The 7,128-nt window shown below is 30.9% G+C and overlaps 1 long non-coding RNA gene across 1 annotated transcript; it reads right to left on the bottom strand.

Annotated features, from left to right (window-relative positions):
* Nucleotides 1-736: 736 nt before the first annotated feature.
* Nucleotides 737-2,514, bottom strand: LOC145117091 (uncharacterized). Its single transcript, XR_013712485.1, has 3 exons — nucleotides 1,966-2,514; nucleotides 1,240-1,365; nucleotides 737-948 (listed from the first exon to the last, which is right to left on the bottom strand). It is a non-coding gene; the product is annotated as an uncharacterized LOC145117091 (long non-coding RNA).
* Nucleotides 2,515-7,128: the final 4,614 nt, after the last annotated feature.

Raw genomic sequence — 7,128 nt, 5'->3', positions numbered from 1 at the left:
AAACATGCAAATTTCGAAAATAAATAAAAAAAATTGTCAAATCTTTTTTTAGCCTAGATATGCCTTAGATGCACCATTTGGAGAAGATTGATGTTTTTGGTTTTGAAAAATAATGAGTTGATTATAAGTTCGCAAGTTCACACGTTTTTTTAGTTCTCACAATAACTCAATCTTATATATATATATATATATATATATATATATATATATATATATATATATATATATATATATATATATATATATATATAGGGTTAACTTCATTGGTAACTAATAAGTATTATGTAACCGTGTAACTCGATCATCGCCATTAGATCAATGAAATCATAATGATTTTTGAGAGAATGAAAAAACAAAATTATTAAATATTTTATTCAAATAAAATGTTTGAAAGGGTATTATGGACATTTTGTGTATTCTTATTTTAGAAATTTTCAAATTTCATGAGATTCCGTTTAACTTTTTTTTATTAGGTTTGAACTAAACTTTAGAAAATTTAAAAACACATTAATTAAAGTATTAACTTCATTTTGAAATTTTATTAAAGAATACAATTTCTTTCTTAAAATTAACGGAATGTGTTTTTCATTTTGAAAGAATGTGATTTTTTATTTTGAACAAGACATTACTAAAGGAATATCAACTGGAAATAAATAAAATCTACAAAAAAAATACATTTATTGAATAATATGACAATATTCTTAAAAGAATGTGAGATATTCTTATGGGAATGAAATACAAGAAACTATTGCTTTGCAATAAGAAAAAAAAATTACAAGCATAATTCTTAAAATCAAACATTATTCGTTCATTCATTCTTGTAAATAAAACAAACTAAATAAAGAAAACAAAAGTAGCTCTTAGACGACACATATCAAGTAGCTTATAATTGAAAATGTATATGTAAACTTGGTCATAATCTGGTCGTTTATCCTTATCTTTCATAACCTGCATATATAAATGTGAGAGTCTTAAAAATTGCTAACATCATATTCTTACGAATTATTGGTAAAAAATATTCAATTGAAAAGTTTGACTAGATACATAAGTTCAAGAAAAATTAAGACCTCATATGCCTTTAATACTTTTTGAAATCGCGTTTATCCTCATCTTTCATAACATTCATATATAAAGATGAGAGTCTTAAAAATTGCTAACATCATATTCTTATGAATTATTGGTAAAAAATATTCAATTGCAAAGTTTAAATAGATACATAAGTTCAAGAAAGAATAAGACCTCATATGCCTTTAATATTTCTTGAAATCTCGTTTTGTGTTGTGGGTCATCCTTGTTGGCATCTAGATGCCACTTCTTTGCTAGCTAGAAATACATATGGAATAAATTCACTCTATGATGATAGCCCTAAAAGAAACAAATATGTACAAAAGACAAAACATATTAAAAGTTCTCATTATTTACAACCAATATGCAGAGAAAAAACAATAAATGATAGTTTCAAGAAAGATACAAGTCACACAACCTTCATTCTTCAAAAAATTGAAGAATGTGTAATGCATTCTTACATTAAATAAAAAAACAATGTACACTTTCACAAAATAATGACATAAAATCCCTAATTCTTTATTTCATATACTAATGCATTTTCTAATATGTAAGCATTCAAAAGTTTTGGATGAATATTCTGATAAGAATAACACATAAACTATAATCTTTCAAGCATGCATACAAATTAAAGTTTTTTAGGAACTGATGTAAACAACGGTTATGTATTTCAACACTTTTGTTGGGCTATTTTGAGAAGAACAAAACACGATCATCATTCTTTTAAAACACTTTTCCATCAAAATCTACTATTCTTCCTAAAATTTTAACAAAATTGTGACGTATATACTATTCTTCAAAAATAAGCTATAGGAACCAATTACCCTTTTTATATACATCCACATGAAATCCTTTACAATTTATGTTTCATTTTTCAAGAATCAATTTCAAAATACAAACCTATAAGAGGATCGACGAAGTCATCATCAGTTAAAGCCACCCGATTGTTGCTGTATTTGTGAATTTGCTCAGAATTTTTTACGTAGATTGCAATCATCCTTACAATGGTTTCACTGAAACCCATTCTTTTCTACATTATTTTCCAATCGACCTAACAAATGGAACTTTTGTGCCCCATTCTTCTTATTCTTTAATACCTTCTCCTCCAATCTACCCTAACAATGGTGTCGCCTAAACCGATCGATAATAATCTATACTGGAATGTGAGAATTTCAGAATAATTCGTGTAAATCGGTTGGGGTGAGATGGGAGAGAGATGATATTGTATCAGTGAAACTGCCAAGGGGCAGCTGACAAGTAGAAAAGAGACCAAAAAGTAGAGAAGGAATAAGAAGGAAGAATGGCGGGATAGGGCTTGTGGACACCGACCTAAGGTAATCGACGGAAAAATTGCACCAGAGGTAGTAAGCGATGCTAGAAACACGTATCTAGGCATTTGGTAGTGGTCCTATGCGGCTAGGGTTAGAAGAGACATGAGAGATATTGTTACCAAAGATACAAGCTTCAAATTAAAGCAGTTACCATAATTAAAGCATAGTATCTTAAATTAGTTTTTACAAAATCAATAAATTGACCTTAATTAATTATTTAAAAATCTGGAAAATCAATATTTAATGATTGGATAGGAATTAGTTTTACATTTATACAATACTTGTTCATATACATATGATCATATCTCTCTCTCTCTCTCTCTCTCTCTCTATATATATATATATATATATATATATATATATATATATATATATATATATATGTTAAACGTTTGAGCTTTGGTCCACGTCGATGAGCAGCTTCTGTCCTCTAATCTTATGTCTGATGGGCGACCTCTTTTAACGTATATGGCGGTGAGCACCTTGGCTGCCTGTCTCACCGTGGTGCTTGCCTGTGTCACAGCTTCCGTCGACCAATAGGAAAGTTGCCGACATGACTTTTAACTTATACGACGGTAAGGACCTTATTGCTTCACATTTCCTTCTTGGCGGTGGTTTTTCCTAAAGTTGCTTGCCACCTGCTGCTTGGTTTGAAACGTCCATGAAACGTGCCTCTCTGCCGATGCTAATTCCTTGTGGAGTCACCCTCTATTAAAGACCTCCAGTCGCCACCTCCTGTTGTGGTTTTCAAGGATACTGATTTCAATATATACCGACTTCATCTCATTCTTTTCTTTCTCTCTACTTCTCTCTCTAAACAATGCTTTGGGTGAGTTGTTTCGACCTCAAATCGAAGCTACAAAATTAGGGCTTTTTTATTTTCTTGCTTTTTTTGCTGGATTTTGGGTCAATCTTCAAACAAAGCTTGGCCGGTTTTATTTGTTTTAACAATTTGAAATAGTTGTATCGATTCCACTCTCCTATATAACATCGATCCCCGTAGAACTGTTTTTTTGGTTGAGTTTGGAAGAGGAAGGTATATACAAGTTTCTCTTATATCGGGACAGCTGACGTCGTCGTCAAGGGTAGCTCAGTCGCTGGAAACTAGGAAATTTGATTTACCAACATCGTGATTGACTTAATCTTCAGATCACTACAACTGAGAAGCAGGTGGATGAGGGGATTGGTACACGTCGATGACCAACTTCATCTTCCAATAGAGATGTTGTGGGCGGCCATTTTTAATATATTCATTCGTCAGCAAGTTTGCGTAACACCGCCTCATACAATTGAAGTGGGCGGCCTTTTTTCCGTCCAATTAGCTTTTGTACTCCTTTTCTTCTCACTGTGAGTAAGGAAACTTCAAAGGTGGGTTTCATTAATTGTGGCTGACTCATGCTTATTTAGAGCCCGAGTCATCCTCTACGACTTTAGCTCTCGACACGAGATTGATAATTTAGTATGTATATATCTTCTATATCTTTATTTCTTTTAATCGATTGCTTCCCTCCTCACAATAAGCGACACCTCTGTGGGTTTCTACTTCACGTATTCTGCTTATATCTTTCACGGGTCCAGGCAGCTGACGTCCCTCCCTCATACCTAAGAACACGATTGAACCCTAATAATTTCTAATTTGGTTGGGTTTATGTTACTCACGACTTGAAGAGTGTGAACGCTTTTTCGATCTGTCATGGGTAATTGATCGGAAGATTTTGATAGTTGATTGTTCATGAGTAATTGATCGGAAGATTTTGATAGTTGATTGTTCATAAGATCAATTTCTCAGTTATCTCCACTTTTATTTACAGTTCGGCAACAATACCCTTAACAAAGTGAGTTCCCTTTTTCTGGTTTATGTATATATTGATTAAGTTTTACTTTAATTGACGTGTTGAATTACTTGTTTTAAGTTTGTAAACTATTATGAATCTTTGTGATTGTCGATCTTAGCTAGGGCACTACCTTCTACCATCAAAATCAATAACAATGGTAGTAAGAAGAGTTGCAGAAGCCATAAAGTCCAAAGATCGACTATACTAGGTGGAGCCCGTTCATTTATTACTATGAATTCTAATGATTAAAATGGGAATTACCGAATTATTACACACTTATCTACGATTGATGGTAGAAATTACAGGTTTTGATAAACATACCATTTTTTCGTTTTTTTTATTTCAATTGCATTTTGCAGCTCAATTGATGATTTTTGTGGTGATGGGTATGAAACTCATGGGGTATTTGGGCTTGAATGTTCCAGTGACTTCGTTTAGTGTTACCATTGACTGCAAGAAAACTATGATTGAAAATGATTGAATATACTAGATGCAAACATAAATGTGGAAGTAATTTTAAATTGCTAATTCTCCTATTCCCTTAAGCTTTACAGGTCCACTTTGAGGTCAAGAGCAGCTTCTGATTTTATTTTATTTTGGCTAAGATTTGAAGGTAACTTCTAAACCGTAGATGAAAATTGTGAAATTTGTTGAAATTATTCAACTATAAAAATTACAAATAAGCGGTTTCAATAGTTTTTCAATGTTCTTCAACAATTAGCTTCTCCGAGCCATGGTAAAATCTTTTGTCGTTTTGTTCTTTGGTCATGGTTATTGCCCTTTTTGAAGGTATGGATAACTACAGATACCAAAACATCAAGAATTTTTACGTTTTAAAGAATTCGTAACTGCTATGCAGGTACTTCTGCAATCAGGTAATGAAGTAACCACGTACTTACTGCGAATCGGAGGTACGCTAATCTAAATATAAAATTTATGTTTTTTTAGAGTTTATACCATCCTTGCTTAGTTTTTTTTTATAGTTGATCTCGAGTTTCTAGAACTTCCCCGCATCGAGTTTTTGTTAGAGTTTAAAATCATAATACAATGGTAGGATATCATGTTACTGAATCTAAATCTAGAAATGGATAGTAAAAAAATATATGTTACATCTTTTATTGTAAAAATGTTGATGGATTTTGATAAAAGTGGATTTTTTTGGTTTCTATTATTCAGTCTTGCCCACATGGGATGAATAAATATAGTGGTAGAAAGATTGTATTCCAAATTCCCGGATATTGAAAATTCTAAATTGAAAAGTTAAGTTTGTGAGATTTCATCTTTTGCATACCACTGACATGTTTGTAAATTGTAATGATCAAATATTCTAAATGCCCTTTGGTAATGACAAAAAATGCCAAGTCCTTATGTCATATATCTCACTGTTTGTGTTATTGAGTAGAGAGATCAAGCAAGAAGTTGCTCATCAGTTGAGAGATAATCGATGATTATAGTTTTATTTCAATTGCAATTGGTAAAATAATAAAAAATGTTAGCTTACAGTAATTCACTCTTTATTCCAATGATACAATCCATCTTTTTTCTTTATGCTCTAAGATGCTTTAAGTTTTTTTTTTATCATTGCAATAGGACTTTGGTGGGGCTGTTGAGATGCTAACCAATGTGAATAATAACGTTGAGAGTAGAAAGATCATGTAAGATAAGTCTTTGAGCCATGATTCTGAACTGTGGGCATCTTCAAAGTTACATGTTTGAAGTCAAGCTGGACATTCTTTGCTGGTTTTGGTGATTTCTTTTTCACTTGCATTTGATTTGCTTGCGTCTCAAAAACTTTTATGTATGTCTCTCGTGTATAAATGAAATCAAAGTTATATTAGTATTATATCAGAAATAGAATTAGGAAAACTTACTATATTTTATGTTTCAGATAAGTAATTGTAAGAAATCTAATTCTTTCTGAAAAAATTATATATTTTAGTCTAAAAAATAAAATAAAAATCTGTTTCTCCAATATGATGTGAATCCTATCTCTTTGTTCTGTGGAACCTCATGGGCAAACATCCAACAAAAATGCCAACACAGTGATCCCAAGTACTTTGGAAAGTTACATTGTAAAAAGATCAATTTTACTTGTTTTATGGCTGATATCATGAAATTAATTACTTTATGTGTATTTTCAAGTATTTTATACATTATTTAGTTCCTTTAGGATATACTTGCCAAAACCAGTAAATATACGACTTTAACATAAAATCGCAATATTTTAATTTTGATCCAACGTACAAAAGTGCAACATACTTTATTTTAACCATGAACTAACATATTTATTTTTAACGCAAAACGACATGGTCTTACCAAAAAAGTAAATAAAAAAATTGTTCATAACTTAAATCTTTAAAATGAAAAAAAAAACAATATACTTTTTTATATACTTAAGTTACAGAAACCCAATAAGATTTATTAAAATGGATTTCACATGTATTACATATCTCACGAACCAAAAACAACCCATTTGTTAACCTAAAACAATGGCAACATATTTTTTTAATAGAAAACAACAACATATTTTTTTAACCCAAAATACTAAAACAATGGCAGTGTACTGTTAACCTAAAAATGGCAACGTACTTTTTATAACCCAAAAGTAATAACATACTTCGGTTAGAACAAATGACAAAAATACTTTATTTAAACCCAAAACATGTGTATTTTTAACCCTGAACAATAAAAACACTTTTATTTTCAATCCAACACATCAACATACGAATTGTGATAGAACTGATCGCCGATAAAAATCAAAAAATTATATAGCAAAATAGATGTAATATAGTCTCGCCAACAAAAATCAAAAACTGTAAAGCAAAATAAATGTGATATAATCTGCTAAAAAGATTAAAATATTAACTCTCACGTGACCTTTTTGACAAAAACAATTA

Source organism: Lactuca virosa, chromosome 5, assembly GCF_052849685.1.
Source record: "Lactuca virosa cultivar CGN04683 chromosome 5, Lactuca_virosa_CGN04683_v6, whole genome shotgun sequence".
In the NCBI taxonomy this organism is placed as follows: domain Eukaryota; kingdom Viridiplantae; phylum Streptophyta; class Magnoliopsida; order Asterales; family Asteraceae; genus Lactuca; species Lactuca virosa.
The sequence above is the reverse complement of the archived record's forward strand: the minus strand, read 5'-3'. Positions and strand labels throughout refer to the sequence as shown.